This window comes from Hyla sarda, unplaced genomic scaffold (genome assembly GCF_029499605.1).
Source record: "Hyla sarda isolate aHylSar1 unplaced genomic scaffold, aHylSar1.hap1 scaffold_1328, whole genome shotgun sequence".
NCBI classification, from domain to species: Eukaryota; Metazoa; Chordata; class Amphibia; order Anura; family Hylidae; genus Hyla; species Hyla sarda.
Window position 1 is genome coordinate 83,578 of NW_026607953.1, and position 15,963 is coordinate 99,540.

General features: G+C 43.5%; 10 pseudogenes; all 10 read left to right on the top strand.

The window, feature by feature from the left end:
* The first annotated feature begins 68 nt into the window (after nt 1–68).
* LOC130305621 (U2 spliceosomal RNA) lies at nt 69–334 on the top strand (annotated as a pseudogene).
* Nucleotides 335–1,805: 1,471 nt separating this feature from the next.
* Nucleotides 1,806–2,069, top strand: LOC130305660 (U2 spliceosomal RNA; annotated as a pseudogene).
* Nucleotides 2,070–3,547: 1,478 nt separating this feature from the next.
* LOC130305662 (U2 spliceosomal RNA) lies at nt 3,548–3,811 on the top strand (annotated as a pseudogene).
* A 1,466-nt stretch (nt 3,812–5,277) lies between these two features.
* LOC130305667 (U2 spliceosomal RNA) lies at nt 5,278–5,541 on the top strand (annotated as a pseudogene).
* A 1,475-nt stretch (nt 5,542–7,016) lies between these two features.
* Nucleotides 7,017–7,279, top strand: LOC130305638 (U2 spliceosomal RNA; annotated as a pseudogene).
* A 1,478-nt stretch (nt 7,280–8,757) lies between these two features.
* On the top strand, nt 8,758–9,021 carry LOC130305663 (U2 spliceosomal RNA; annotated as a pseudogene).
* Nucleotides 9,022–10,483: 1,462 nt separating this feature from the next.
* On the top strand, nt 10,484–10,747 carry LOC130305664 (U2 spliceosomal RNA; annotated as a pseudogene).
* Nucleotides 10,748–12,209: 1,462 nt separating this feature from the next.
* LOC130305666 (U2 spliceosomal RNA) lies at nt 12,210–12,473 on the top strand (annotated as a pseudogene).
* A 1,475-nt stretch (nt 12,474–13,948) lies between these two features.
* Nucleotides 13,949–14,211, top strand: LOC130305640 (U2 spliceosomal RNA; annotated as a pseudogene).
* A 1,484-nt stretch (nt 14,212–15,695) lies between these two features.
* Nucleotides 15,696–15,959, top strand: LOC130305625 (U2 spliceosomal RNA; annotated as a pseudogene).
* Nucleotides 15,960–15,963: the final 4 nt, after the last annotated feature.

Below are 15,963 nucleotides of genomic sequence, written 5' to 3' on the forward strand. Positions count from 1 at the left end.
CTTCCATTCCTATGAGTAATGTGAGTGCTCATGAAGGGGACATGGTTGGGTCCACCCCTTTCCCGGTTATCCCCTCTAGGCCTTTTGGCTTAGATCAAGTGTAAAAAAAAGAAAGGATCTTGCGACAGATCGCATCCTGAGGCACGTTTTTTTTTTGTGTGAATACTTGCACTTGGGTGACTTGTGAGCACATACTGATACATACGTTCCCTATCTGGGGACCATAAATTAAATGGATTTTTGAGAAAGGGAGCTGATTTGGAAGCTTGCTTCTGTCGCCCTATGCATTGACCCGATGTGGCAGTATATTCGGGTAGTGAACAGTGCACCACCCCATTCCAGTGTTAAACAAGAAAGATTCTCATTTAATCCTCCGTGGGTGAGAATTTGAGTTTGAGAATTGGAGACCAAAATGATGAGTTGCACTGACTGGTTTATGAACGTCTATTCATTTAGCGTTTTAATGACCATGTTTGCACACTGATTGGTGTAAAAAAATAAAATAAAACTAAATAATAATAATCTAGCACACCTGTGCAGGTTTGACATGACATGACAGGTAGCTGTCTTGTGGGTGGTGCTGAATCCTGTTAAATGACGTGAGGGTCTCATGCCTATACACAAGGGTGTGTCATTGCTGTTGCTTGACCATGCATTGGTATCTGTGGTCAGTGAATGATAAAAACAAAATTTACCATCCATTGATGGATGGGAAATCCGCCATGAGGCATTTGTTTTTAGAAACTGCTGCTCACAACCAATGTTGCAATGGAGTGTCTCCATCTGCTGGTGGTATTGGAAAGACATTAGTGCTATGACAGGGTCTGAAGAAGAAGAAGAAGAAGAAGAAGAAGACGGAAAAAAATATATATAAAAAGAAAAAGAGAGAGAGAGAGAGAGAGACTGACTTAGTGAGCGAGTGAGTGAGAGAGTGAGAGTGAGTGAGAGTGAATGAGTGAGTGAGTGATTGAGTGAGTGAGTGAGTGAGAACAAATGAGTTAAAGCAAGTGAGTGAGAGAGATCGAATGAATGAAAGTCTGAATGACAGAAAGAAAAAAGGATGAAGAAAGAAGCATGAAGAAAAAAAAATGTATATGGAGTTGCTGACATGAGTGCAATCTACAAAGCCGTTGAGGCTGATCCTCATGGGAGGATTATTGCACCAGGACCCTTAGCACTTTTAAAATGCCATTCAATGCCACGGGCTAGATGTAAACTGCAGATGACCATGTTGTGGTAGTTACCATGGGTACCCAAGTGATGTGTGAGCTAACACATAGGCCCAACAGATTCCAAGAAGGCCAGAATCACCAGCGGCACCACCATCGATTGTCAGGTCACCCGGATTCAGCAAATACCAGAGTCCAAAATTATGCAGGTTTATACTGTTAATTTTCAGTTTATCGTTACAGTTGGTGTTATTCCATGTCGGAAGGGACGCAGCTACAGCCAGTGGGGTAACTAGAGACAGGCAGGCAGCTATGTGCAACAAAGGTAGGCGTGTTGTTTTCATATGCAGATCTGAAATATTGTCTTATATGCAAGAGGAGGAGTGATGGGGGTTCAGGCAAAAGCCAGGCTATGGATTGCATTGCTAAATGCTCCATCAGAGTGCAATGGTCGCCTGTCCTTTTTTTAAGTGATGATGTGGGTTTAGCCTGTGCTGTATGTATGTATGGGTGGCTGACTGCCACCCACCCAGAGAGTGTATGGGAGGCTGGTTGGCTGCCAGCCTTCCTTCCATTCCTATGAGTAATGTGAGTGCTCATGAAGGGGACATGGTTGGGTCCACCCCTTTCCCGGTTATCCCCTCTAGGCCTTTTGGCTTAGATCAAGTGTAAAAAAAGAAAGGATCTTGCGACAGATCGCATCCTGAGGCACGTTTTTTTTTGTGTGAATACTTGCACTTGGGTGACTTGTGAGCACATACTGATACATACGTTCCCTATCTGGGGACCATAAATTAAATGGATTTTTGAGAAAGGGAGCTGATTTGGAAGCTTGCTTCTGTCGCCCTATGCATTGACCCGATGTGGCAGTATATTCGGGTAGTGAACAGTGCACCACCCCATTCCAGTGTTAAACAAGAAAGATTCTCATTTAATCCTCCGTGGGTGAGAATTTGAGTTTGAGAATTGGAGACCAAAATGATGAGTTGCACTGACTGGTTTATGAACGTCTATTCATTTAGCGTTTTAATGACCATGTTTGCACACTGATTGGTGTAAAAAAATAAAATAAAACTAAATAATAATAATCTAGCACACCTGTGCAGGTTTGACATGACATGACAGGTAGCTGTCTTGTGGGTGGTGCTGAATCCTGTTAAATGACGTGAGGGTCTCATGCCTATACACAAGGGTGTGTCATTGCTGTTGCTTGACCATGCATTGGTATCTGTGGTCAGTGAATGATAAAAACAAAATTTACCATCCATTGATGGATGGGAAATCCGCCATGAGGCATTTGTTTTTAGAAACTGCTGCTCACAACCAATGTTGCAATGGAGTGTCTCCATCTGCTGGTGGTATTGGAAAGGCATTAGTGCTATGACAGGGTCTGAAGAAGAAGAAGAAGAAGAAGAAGAAGAAGACGGAAAAAAATATATATAAAAAGAAAAAGAGAGAGAGAGAGAGAGAGACTGACTTAGTGAGCGAGTGAGTGAGAGAGTGAGAGTGAGTGAGAGTGAATGAGTGAGTGAGTGATTGAGTGAGTGAGTGAGTGAGTGAGAACAAATGAGTTAAAGCAAGTGAGTGAGAGAGATCGAATGAATGAAAGTCTGAATGACAGAAAGAAAAAAGGATGAAGAAAGAAGCATGAAGAAAAAAAAATGTATATGGAGTTGCTGACATGAGTGCAATCTACAAAGCCGTTGAGGCTGATCCTCATGGGAGGATTATTGCACCAGGACCCTTAGCACTTTTAAAATGCCATTCAATGCCACGGGCTAGATGTAAACTGCAGATGACCATGTTGTGGTAGTTACCATGGATACCCAAGTGATGTGTGAGCTAACACATAGGCCCAACAGATTCCAAGAAGGCCAGAATCACCAGCGGCACCACCATCGATTGTCAGGTCACCCGGATTCAGCAAATACCAGAGTCCAAAATGATGCAGGTTTATACTGTTAATTTTCAGTTTATCGTTACAGTTGGTGTTATTCCATGTCGGAAGGGACGCAGCTACAGCCAGTGGGGTAACTAGAGACAGGCAGGCAGCTATGTGCAACAAAGGTAGGCGTGTTGTTTTCATATGCAGATCTGAAATATTGTCTTATATGCAAGAGGAGGAGTGATGGGGGTTCAGGCAAAAGCCAGGCTATGGATTGCATTGCTAAATGCTCCATCAGAGTGCAATGGTCGCCTGTCCTTTTTTTAAGTGATGATGTGGGTTTAGCCTGTGCTGTATGTATGTATGGGTGGCTGACTGCCACCCACCCAGAGAGTGTATGGGAGGCTGGTTGGCTGCCAGCCTTCCTTCCATTCCTATGAGTAATGTGAGTGCTCATGAAGGGGACATGGTTGGGTCCACCCCTTTCCCGGTTATCCCCTCTAGGCCTTTTGGCTTAGATCAAGTGTAAAAAAAGAAAGGATCTTGCGACAGATCGCATCCTGAGGCACGTTTTTTTTTGTGTGAATACTTGCACTTGGGTGACTTGTGAGCACATACTGATACATACGTTCCCTATCTGGGGACCATAAATTAAATGGATTTTTGAGAAAGGGAGCTGATTTGGAAGCTTGCTTCTGTCGCCCTATGCATTGACCCGATGTGGCAGTATATTCGGGTAGTGAACAGTGCACCACCCCATTCCAGTGTTAAACAAGAAAGATTCTCATTTAATCCTCCGTGGGTGAGAATTTGAGTTTGAGAATTGGAGACCAAAATGATGAGTTGCACTGACTGGTTTATGAACGTCTATTCATTTAGCGTTTTAATGACCATGTTTGCACACTGATTGGTGTAAAAAAATAAAATAAAACTAAATAATAATAATCTAGCACACCTGTGCAGGTTTGACATGACATGACAGGTAGCTGTCTTGTGGGTGGTGCTGAATCCTGTTAAATGACGTGAGGGTCTCATGCCTATACACAAGGGTGTGTCATTGCTGTTGCTTGACCATGCATTGGTATCTGTGGTCAGTGAATGATAAAAACAAAATTTACCATCCATTGATGGATGGGAAATCCGCCATGAGGCATTTGTTTTTAGAAACTGCTGCTCACAACCAATGTTGCAATGGAGTGTCTCCATCTGCTGGTGGTATTGGAAAGGCATTAGTGCTATGACAGGGTCTGAAGAAGAAGAAGAAGAAGACGGAAAAAAATATATATAAAAAGAAAAAGAGAGAGAGAGAGAGAGAGACTGACTTAGTGAGCGAGTGAGTGAGAGAGTGAGAGTGAGTGAGAGTGAATGAGTGAGTGAGTGATTGAGTGAGTGAGTGAGTGAGTGAGAACAAATGAGTTAAAGCAAGTGAGTGAGAGAGATCGAATGAATGAAAGTCTGAATGACAGAAAGAAAAAAGGATGAAGAAAGAAGCATGAAGAAAAAAAAATGTATATGGAGTTGCTGACATGAGTGCAATCTACAAAGCCGTTGAGGCTGATCCTCATGGGAGGATTATTGCACCAGGACCCTTAGCACTTTTAAAATGCCATTCAATGCCACGGGCTAGATGTAAACTGCAGATGACCATGTTGTGGTAGTTACCATGGATACCCAAGTGATGTGTGAGCTAACACATAGGCCCAACAGATTCCAAGAAGGCCAGAATCACCAGCGGCACCACCATCGATTGTCAGGTCACCCGGATTCAGCAAATACCAGAGTCCAAAATGATGCAGGTTTATACTGTTAATTTTCAGTTTATCGTTACAGTTGGTGTTATTCCATGTCGGAAGGGACGCAGCTACAGCCAGTGGGGTAACTAGAGACAGGCAGGCAGCTATGTGCAACAAAGGTAGGCGTGTTGTTTTCATATGCAGATCTGAAATATTGTCTTATATGCAAGTCGAGGAGTGATGGGGGTTCAGGCAAAAGCCAGGCTATGGATTGCATTGCTAAATGCTCCATCAGAGTGCAATGGTCGCCTGTCCTTTTTTTAAGTGATGATGTGGGTTTAGCCTGTGCTGTATGTATGTATGGGTGGCTGACTGCCACCCACCCAGAGAGTGTATGGGAGGCTGGTTGGCTGCCAGCCTTCCTTCCATTCCTATGAGTAATGTGAGTGCTCATGAAGGGGACATGGTTGGGTCCACCCCTTTCCCGGTTATCCCCTCTAGGCCTTTTGGCTTAGATCAAGTGTAAAAAAAGAAAGGATCTTGCGACAGATCACATCCTGAGGCACGTTTTTTTTTGTGTGAATACTTGCACTTGGGTGACTTGTGAGCACATACTGATACATACGTTCCCTATCTGGGGACCATAAATTAAATGGATTTTTGAGAAAGGGAGCTGATTTGGAAGCTTGCTTCTGTCGCCCTATGCATTGACCCGATGTGGCAGTATATTCGGGTAGTGAACAGTGCACCACCCCATTCCAGTGTTAAACAAGAAAGATTCTCATTTAATCCTCCGTGGGTGAGAATTTGAGTTTGAGAATTGGAGACCAAAATGATGAGTTGCACTGACTGGTTTATGAACGTCTATTCATTTAGCGTTTTAATGACCATGTTTGCACACTGATTGGTGTAAAAAAATAAAATAAAACTAAATAATAATAATCTAGCACACCTGTGCAGGTTTGACATGACATGACAGGTAGCTGTCTTGTGGGTGGTGCTGAATCCTGTTAAATGACGTGAGGGTCTCATGCCTATACACAAGGGTGTGTCATTGCTGTTGCTTGACCATGCATTGGTATCTGTGGTCAGTGAATGATAAAAACAAAATTTACCATCCATTGATGGATGGGAAATCCGCCATGAGGCATTTGTTTTTAGAAACTGCTGCTCACAACCAATGTTGCAATGGAGTGTCTCCATCTGCTGGTGGTATTGGAAAGGCATTAGTGCTATGACAGGGTCTGAAGAAGAAGAAGAAGAAGAAGAAGAAGACGGAAAAAAATATATATAAAAAGAAAAAGAGAGAGAGAGAGAGAGAGACTGACTTAGTGAGCGAGTGAGTGAGAGAGTGAGAGTGAGTGAGAGTGAATGAGTGAGTGAGTGATTGAGTGAGTGAGTGAGTGAGTGAGAACAAATGAGTTAAAGCAAGTGAGTGAGAGAGATCGAATGAATGAAAGTCTGAATGACAGAAAGAAAAAAGGATGAAGAAAGAAGCATGAAGAAAAAAAAATGTATATGGAGTTGCTGACATGAGTGCAATCTACAAAGCCGTTGAGGCTGATCCTCATGGGAGGATTATTGCACCAGGACCCTTAGCACTTTTAAAATGCCATTCAATGCCACGGGCTAGATGTAAACTGCAGATGACCATGTTGTGGTAGTTACCATGGATACCCAAGTGATGTGTGAGCTAACACATAGGCCCAACAGATTCCAAGAAGGCCAGAATCACCAGCGGCACCACCATCGATTGTCAGGTCACCCGGATTCAGCAAATACCAGAGTCCAAAATGATGCAGGTTTATACTGTTAATTTTCAGTTTATCGTTACAGTTGGTGTTATTCCATGTCGGAAGGGACGCAGCTACAGCCAGTGGGGTAACTAGAGACAGGCAGGCAGCTATGTGCAACAAAGGTAGGCGTGTTGTTTTCATATGCAGATCTGAAATATTGTCTTATATGCAAGAGGAGGAGTGATGGGGGTTCAGGCAAAAGCCAGGCTATGGATTGCATTGCTAAATGCTCCATCAGAGTGCAATGGTCGCCTGTCCTTTTTTTAAGTGATGATGTGGGTTTAGCCTGTGCTGTATGTATGTATGGGTGGCTGACTGCCACCCACCCAGAGAGTGTATGAGAGGCTGGTTGGCTGCCAGCCTTCCTTCCATTCCTATGAGTAATGTGAGTGCTCATGAAGGGGACATGGTTGGGTCCACCCCTTTCCCGGTTATCCCCTCTAGGCCTTTTGGCTTAGATCAAGTGTAAAAAAAGAAAGGATCTTGCGACAGATCGCATCCTGAGGCACGTTTTTTTTGTGTGAATACTTGCACTTGGGTGACTTGTGAGCACATACTGATACATACGTTCCCTATCTGGGGACCATAAATTAAATGGATTTTTGAGAAAGGGAGCTGATTTGGAAGCTTGCTTCTGTCGCCCTATGCATTGACCCGATGTGGCAGTATATTCGGGTAGTGAACAGTGCACCACCCCATTCCAGTGTTAAACAAGAAAGATTCTCATTTAATCCTCCGTGGGTGAGAATTTGAGTTTGAGAATTGGAGACCAAAATGATGAGTTGCACTGACTGGTTTATGAACGTCTATTCATTTAGCGTTTTAATGACCATGTTTGCACACTGATTGGTGTAAAAAAATAAAATAAAACTAAATAATAATAATCTAGCACACCTGTGCAGGTTTGACATGACATGACAGGTAGCTGTCTTGTGGGTGGTGCTGAATCCTGTTAAATGACGTGAGGGTCTCATGCCTATACACAAGGGTGTGTCATTGCTGTTGCTTGACCATGCATTGGTATCTGTGGTCAGTGAATGATAAAAACAAAATTTACCATCCATTGATGGATGGGAAATCCGCCATGAGGCATTTGTTTTTAGAAACTGCTGCTCACAACCAATGTTGCAATGAAGTGTCTCCATCTGCTGGTGGTATTGGAAAGGCATTAGTGCTATGACAGGGTCTGAAGAAGAAGAAGAAGAAGAAGAAGAAGAAGACGGAAAAAAATATATATAAAAAGAAAAAGAGAGAGAGAGAGAGAGAGACTGACTTAGTGAGCGAGTGAGTGAGAGAGTGAGAGTGAGTGAGAGTGAATGAGTGAGTGAGTGATTGAGTGAGTGAGTGAGTGAGTGAGAACAAATGAGTTAAAGCAAGTGAGTGAGAGAGATCGAATGAATGAAAGTCTGAATGACAGAAAGAAAAAAGGATGAAGAAAGAAGCATGAAGAAAAAAAAATGTATATGGAGTTGCTGACATGAGTGCAATCTACAAAGCCGTTGAGGCTGATCCTCATGGGAGGATTATTGCACCAGGACCCTTAGCACTTTTAAAATGCCATTCAATGCCACGGGCTAGATGTAAACTGCAGATGACCATGTTGTGGTAGTTACCATGGATACCCAAGTGATGTGTGAGCTAACACATAGGCCCAACAGATTCCAAGAAGGCCAGAATCACCAGCGGCACCACCATCGATTGTCAGGTCACCCGGATTCAGCAAATACCAGAGTCCAAAATGATGCAGGTTTATACTGTTAATTTTCAGTTTATCGTTACAGTTGGTGTTATTCCATGTCGGAAGGGACGCAGCTACAGCCAGTGGGGTAACTAGAGACAGGCAGGCAGCTATGTGCAACAAAGGTAGGCGTGTTGTTTTCATATGCAGATCTGAAATATTGTCTTATATGCAAGAGGAGGAGTGATGGGGGTTCAGGCAAAAGCCAGGCTATGGATTGCATTGCTAAATGCTCCATCAGAGTGCAATGGTCGCCTGTCCTTTTTTTAAGTGATGATGTGGGTTTAGCCTGTGCTGTATGTATGTATGGGTGGCTGACTGCCACCCACCCAGAGAGTGTATGGGAGGCTGGTTGGCTGCCAGCCTTCCTTCCATTCCTATGAGTAATGTGAGTGCTCATGAAGGGGACATGGTTGGGTCCACCCCTTTCCCGGTTATCCCCTCTAGGCCTTTTGGCTTAGATCAAGTGTAAAAAAAGAAAGGATCTTGCGACAGATCGCATCCTGAGGCACGTTTTTTTTTGTGTGAATACTTGCACTTGGGTGACTTGTGAGCACATACTGATACATACGTTCCCTATCTGGGGACCATAAATTAAATGGATTTTTGAGAAAGGGAGCTGATTTGGAAGCTTGCTTCTGTCGCCCTATGCATTGACCCGATGTGGCAGTATATTCGGGTAGTGAACAGTGCACCACCCCATTCCAGTGTTAAACAAGAAAGATTCTCATTTAATCCTCCGTGGGTGAGAATTTGAGTTTGAGAATTGGAGACCAAAATGATGAGTTGCACTGACTGGTTTATGAACGTCTATTCATTTAGCGTTTTAATGACCATGTTTGCACACTGATTGGTGTAAAAAAATAAAATAAAACTAAATAATAATAATCTAGCACACCTGTGCAGGTTTGACATGACATGACAGGTAGCTGTCTTGTGGGTGGTGCTGAATCCTGTTAAATGACGTGAGGGTCTCATGCCTATACACAAGGGTGTGTCATTGCTGTTGCTTGACCATGCATTGGTATCTGTGGTCAGTGAATGATAAAAACAAAATTTACCATCCATTGATGGATGGGAAATCCGCCATGAGGCATTTGTTTTTAGAAACTGCTGCTCACAACCAATGTTGCAATGGAGTGTCTCCATCTGCTGGTGGTATTGGAAAGGCATTAGTGCTATGACAGGGTCTGAAGAAGAAGAAGAAGAAGACGGAAAAAAATATATATAAAAAGAAAAAGAGAGAGAGAGAGAGAGAGACTGACTTAGTGAGCGAGTGAGTGAGAGAGTGAGAGTGAGTGAGAGTGAATGAGTGAGTGAGTGATTGAGTGAGTGAGTGAGTGAGAACAAATGAGTTAAAGCAAGTGAGTGAGAGAGATCGAATGAATGAAAGTCTGAATGACAGAAAGAAAAAAGGATGAAGAAAGAAGCATGAAGAAAAAAAAATGTATATGGAGTTGCTGACATGAGTGCAATCTACAAAGCCGTTGAGGCTGATCCTCATGGGAGGATTATTGCACCAGGACCCTTAGCACTTTTAAAATGCCATTCAATGCCACGGGCTAGATGTAAACTGCAGATGACCATGTTGTGGTAGTTACCATGGATACCCAAGTGATGTGTGAGCTAACACATAGGCCCAACAGATTCCAAGAAGGCCAGAATCACCAGCGGCACCACCATCGATTGTCAGGTCACCCGGATTCAGCAAATACCAGAGTCCAAAATGATGCAGGTTTATACTGTTAATTTTCAGTTTATCGTTACAGTTGGTGTTATTCCATGTCGGAAGGGACGCAGCTACAGCCAGTGGGGTAACTAGAGACAGGCAGGCAGCTATGTGCAACAAAGGTAGGCGTGTTGTTTTCATATGCAGATCTGAAATATTGTCTTATATGCAAGAGGAGGAGTGATGGGGGTTCAGGCAAAAGCCAGGCTATGGATTGCATTGCTAAATGCTCCATCAGAGTGCAATGGTCGCCTGTCCTTTTTTTAAGTGATGATGTGGGTTTAGCCTGTGCTGTATGTATGTATGGGTGGCTGACTGCCACCCACCCAGAGAGTGTATGGGAGGCTGGTTGGCTGCCAGCCTTCCTTCCATTCCTATGAGTAATGTGAGTGCTCATGAAGGGGACATGGTTGGGTCCACCCCTTTCCCGGTTATCCCCTCTAGGCCTTTTGGCTTAGATCAAGTGTAAAAAAAGAAAGGATCTTGCGACAGATCGCATCCTGAGGCACGTTTTTTTTTGTGTGAATACTTGCACTTGGGTGACTTGTGAGCACATACTGATACATACGTTCCCTATCTGGGGACCATAAATTAAATGGATTTTTGAGAAAGGGAGCTGATTTGGAAGCTTGCTTCTGTCGCCCTATGCATTGACCCGATGTGGCAGTATATTCGGGTAGTGAACAGTGCACCACCCCATTCCAGTGTTAAACAAGAAAGATTCTCATTTAATCCTCCGTGGGTGAGAATTTGAGTTTGAGAATTGGAGACCAAAATGATGAGTTGCACTGACTGGTTTATGAACGTCTATTCATTTAGCGTTTTAATGACCATGTTTGCACACTGATTGGTGTAAAAAAATAAAATAAAACTAAATAATAATAATCTAGCACACCTGTGCAGGTTTGACATGACATGACAGGTAGCTGTCTTGTGGGTGGTGCTGAATCCTGTTAAATGACGTGAGGGTCTCATGCCTATACACAAGGGTGTGTCATTGCTGTTGCTTGACCATGCATTGGTATCTGTGGTCAGTGAATGATAAAAACAAAATTTACCATCCATTGATGGATGGGAAATCCGCCATGAGGCATTTGTTTTTAGAAACTGCTGCTCGCAACCAATGTTGCAATGGAGTGTCTCCATCTGCTGGTGGTATTGGAAAGGCATTAGTGCTATGACAGGGTCTGAAGAAGAAGAAGAAGAAGACGGAAAAAAATATATATAAAAAGAAAAAGAGAGAGAGAGAGAGAGAGACTGACTTAGTGAGCGAGTGAGTGAGAGAGTGAGAGTGAGTGAGAGTGAATGAGTGAGTGAGTGATTGAGTGAGTGAGTGAGTGAGAACAAATGAGTTAAAGCAAGTGAGTGAGAGAGATCGAATGAATGAAAGTCTGAATGACAGAAAGAAAAAAGGATGAAGAAAGAAGCATGAAGAAAAAAAAATGTATATGGAGTTGCTGACATGAGTGCAATCTACAAAGCCGTTGAGGCTGATCCTCATGGGAGGATTATTGCACCAGGACCCTTAGCACTTTTAAAATGCCATTCAATGCCACGGGCTAGATGTAAACTGCAGATGACCATGTTGTGGTAGTTACCATGGATACCCAAGTGATGTGTGAGCTAACACATAGGCCCAACAGATTCCAAGAAGGCCAGAATCACCAGCGGCACCACCATCGATTGTCAGGTCACCCGGATTCAGCAAATACCAGAGTCCAAAATGATGCAGGTTTATACTGTTAATTTTCAGTTTATCGTTACAGTTGGTGTTATTCCATGTCGGAAGGGACGCAGCTACAGCCAGTGGGGTAACTAGAGACAGGCAGGCAGCTATGTGCAACAAAGGTAGGCGTGTTGTTTTCATATGCAGATCTGAAATATTGTCTTATATGCAAGTCGAGGAGTGATGGGGGTTCAGGCAAAAGCCAGGCTATGGATTGCATTGCTAAATGCTCCATCAGAGTGCAATGGTCGCCTGTCCTTTTTTTAAGTGATGATGTGGGTTTAGCCTGTGCTGTATGTATGTATGGGTGGCTGACTGCCACCCACCCAGAGAGTGTATGGGAGGCTGGTTGGCTGCCAGCCTTCCTTCCATTCCTATGAGTAATGTGAGTGCTCATGAAGGGGACATGGTTGGGTCCACCCCTTTCCCGGTTATCCCCTCTAGGCCTTTTGGCTTAGATCAAGTGTAAAAAAAGAAAGGATCTTGCGACAGATCGCATCCTGAGGCACGTTTTTTTTTGTGTGAATACTTGCACTTGGGTGACTTGTGAGCACATACTGATACATACGTTCCCTATCTGGGGACCATAAATTAAATGGATTTTTGAGAAAGGGAGCTGATTTGGAAGCTTGCTTCTGTCGCCCTATGCATTGACCCGATGTGGCAGTATATTCGGGTAGTGAACAGTGCACCACCCCATTCCAGTGTTAAACAAGAAAGATTCTCATTTAATCCTCCGTGGGTGAGAATTTGAGTTTGAGAATTGGAGACCAAAATGATGAGTTGCACTGACTGGTTTATGAACGTCTATTCATTTAGCGTTTTAATGACCATGTTTGCACACTGATTGGTGTAAAAAAATAAAATAAAACTAAATAATAATAATCTAGCACACCTGTGCAGGTTTGACATGACATGACAGGTAGCTGTCTTGTGGGTGGTGCTGAATCCTGTTAAATGACGTGAGGGTCTCATGCCTATACACAAGGGTGTGTCATTGCTGTTGCTTGACCATGCATTGGTATCTGTGGTCAGTGAATGATAAAAACAAAATTTACCATCCATTGATGGATGGGAAATCCGCCATGAGGCATTTGTTTTTAGAAACTGCTGCTCACAACCAATGTTGCAATGGAGTGTCTCCATCTGCTGGTGGTATTGGAAAGGCATTAGTGCTATGACAGGGTCTGAAGAAGAAGAAGAAGAAGAAGAAGAAGACGGAAAAAAATATATATAAAAAGAAAAAGAGAGAGAGAGAGAGAGAGACTGACTTAGTGAGCGAGTGAGTGAGAGAGTGAGAGTGAGTGAGAGTGAATGAGTGAGTGAGTGATTGAGTGAGTGAGTGAGTGAGTGAGAACAAATGAGTTAAAGCAAGTGAGTGAGAGAGATCGAATGAATGAAAGTCTGAATGACAGAAAGAAAAAAGGATGAAGAAAGAAGCATGAAGAAAAAAAAATGTATATGGAGTTGCTGACATGAGTGCAATCTACAAAGCCGTTGAGGCTGATCCTCATGGGAGGATTATTGCACCAGGACCCTTAGCACTTTTAAAATGCCATTCAATGCCACGGGCTAGATGTAAACTGCAGATGACCATGTTGTGGTAGTTACCATGGATACCCAAGTGATGTGTGAGCTAACACATAGGCCCAACAGATTCCAAGAAGGCCAGAATCACCAGCGGCACCACCATCGATTGTCAGGTCACCCGGATTCAGCAAATACCAGAGTCCAAAATGATGCAGGTTTATACTGTTAATTTTCAGTTTATCGTTACAGTTGGTGTTATTCCATGTCGGAAGGGACGCAGCTACAGCCAGTGGGGTAACTAGAGACAGGCAGGCAGCTATGTGCAACAAAGGTAGGCGTGTTGTTTTCATATGCAGATCTGAAATATTGTCTTATATGCAAGAGGAGGAGTGATGGGGGTTCAGGCAAAAGCCAGGCTATGGATTGCATTGCTAAATGCTCCATCAGAGTGCAATGGTCGCCTGTCCTTTTTTTAAGTGATGATGTGGGTTTAGCCTGTGCTGTATGTATGTATGGGTGGCTGACTGCCACCCACCCAGAGAGTGTATGGGAGGCTGGTTGGCTGCCAGCCTTCCTTCCATTCCTATGAGTAATGTGAGTGCTCATGAAGGGGACATGGTTGGGTCCACCCCTTTCCCGGTTATCCCCTCTAGGCCTTTTGGCTTAGATCAAGTGTAAAAAAAGAAAGGATCTTGCGACAGATCGCATCCTGAGGCACGTTTTTTTTGTGTGAATACTTGCACTTGGGTGACTTGTGAGCACATACTGATACATACGTTCCCTATCTGGGGACCATAAATTAAATGGATTTTTGAGAAAGGGAGCTGATTTGGAAGCTTGCTTCTGTCGCCCTATGCATTGACCCGATGTGGCAGTATATTCGGGTAGTGAACAGTGCACCACCCCATTCCAGTGTTAAACAAGAAAGATTCTCATTTAATCCTCCGTGGGTGAGAATTTGAGTTTGAGAATTGGAGACCAAAATGATGAGTTGCACTGACTGGTTTATGAACGTCTATTCATTTAGCGTTTTAATGACCATGTTTGCACACTGATTGGTGTAAAAAAATAAAATAAAACTAAATAATAATAATCTAGCACACCTGTGCAGGTTTGACATGACATGACAGGTAGCTGTCTTGTGGGTGGTGCTGAATCCTGTTAAATGACGTGAGGGTCTCATGCCTATACACAAGGGTGTGTCATTGCTGTTGCTTGACCATGCATTGGTATCTGTGGTCAGTGAATGATAAAAACAAAATTTACCATCCATTGATGGATGGGAAATCCGCCATGAGGCATTTGTTTTTAGAAACTGCTGCTCACAACCAATGTTGCAATGAAGTGTCTCCATCTGCTGGTGGTATTGGAAAGGCATTAGTGCTATGACAGGGTCTGAAGAAGAAGAAGAAGAAGAAGAAGAAGAAGAAGAAGACGGAAAAAAATATATATAAAAAGAAAAAGAGAGAGAGAGAGAGAGAGACTGACTTAGTGAGCGAGTGAGTGAGAGAGTGAGAGTGAGTGAGAGTGAATGAGTGAGTGAGTGATTGAGTGAGTGAGTGAGTGAGTGAGAACAAATGAGTTAAAGCAAGTGAGTGAGAGAGATCGAATGAATGAAAGTCTGAATGACAGAAAGAAAAAAGGATGAAGAAAGAAGCATGAAGAAAAAAAAATGTATATGGAGTTGCTGACATGAGTGCAATCTACAAAGCCGTTGAGGCTGATCCTCATGGGAGGATTATTGCACCAGGACCCTTAGCACTTTTAAAATGCCATTCAATGCCACGGGCTAGATGTAAACTGCAGATGACCATGTTGTGGTAGTTACCATGGATACCCAAGTGATGTGTGAGCTAACACATAGGCCCAACAGATTCCAAGAAGGCCAGAATCACCAGCGGCACCACCATCGATTGTCAGGTCACCCGGATTCAGCAAATACCAGAGTCCAAAATGATGCAGGTTTATACTGTTAATTTTCAGTTTATCGTTACAGTTGGTGTTATTCCATGTCGGAAGGGACGCAGCTACAGCCAGTGGGGTAACTAGAGACAGGCAGGCAGCTATGTGCAACAAAGGTAGGCGTGTTGTTTTCATATGCAGATCTGAATTATTGTCTTATATGCAAGAGGAGGAGTGATGGGGGTTCAGGCAAAAGCCAGGCTATGGATTGCATTGCTAAATGCTCCATCAGAGTGCAATAGTCGCCTGTCCTTTTTTTAAGTGATGATGTGGGTTTAGCCTGTGCTGTATGTATGTATGGGTGGCTGACTGCCACCCACCCAGAGAGTGTATGGGAGGCTGGTTGGCTGCCAGCCTTCCTTCCATTCCTATGAGTAATGTGAGTGCTCATGAAGGGGACATGGTTGGGTCCACCCCTTTCCCGGTTATCCCCTCTAGGCCTTTTGGCTTAGATCAAGTGTAAAAAAAGAAAGGATCTTGCGACAGATCGCATCCTGAGGCACGTTTTTTTTTGTGTGAATACTTGCACTTGGGTGACTTGTGAGCACATACTGATACATACGTTCCCTATCTGGGGACCATAAATTAAATGGATTTTTGAGAAAGGGAGCTGATTTGGAAGCTTGCTTCTGTCGCCCTATGCATTGACCCGATGTGGCAGTATATTCGGGTAGTGAACAGTGTACCACCCCATT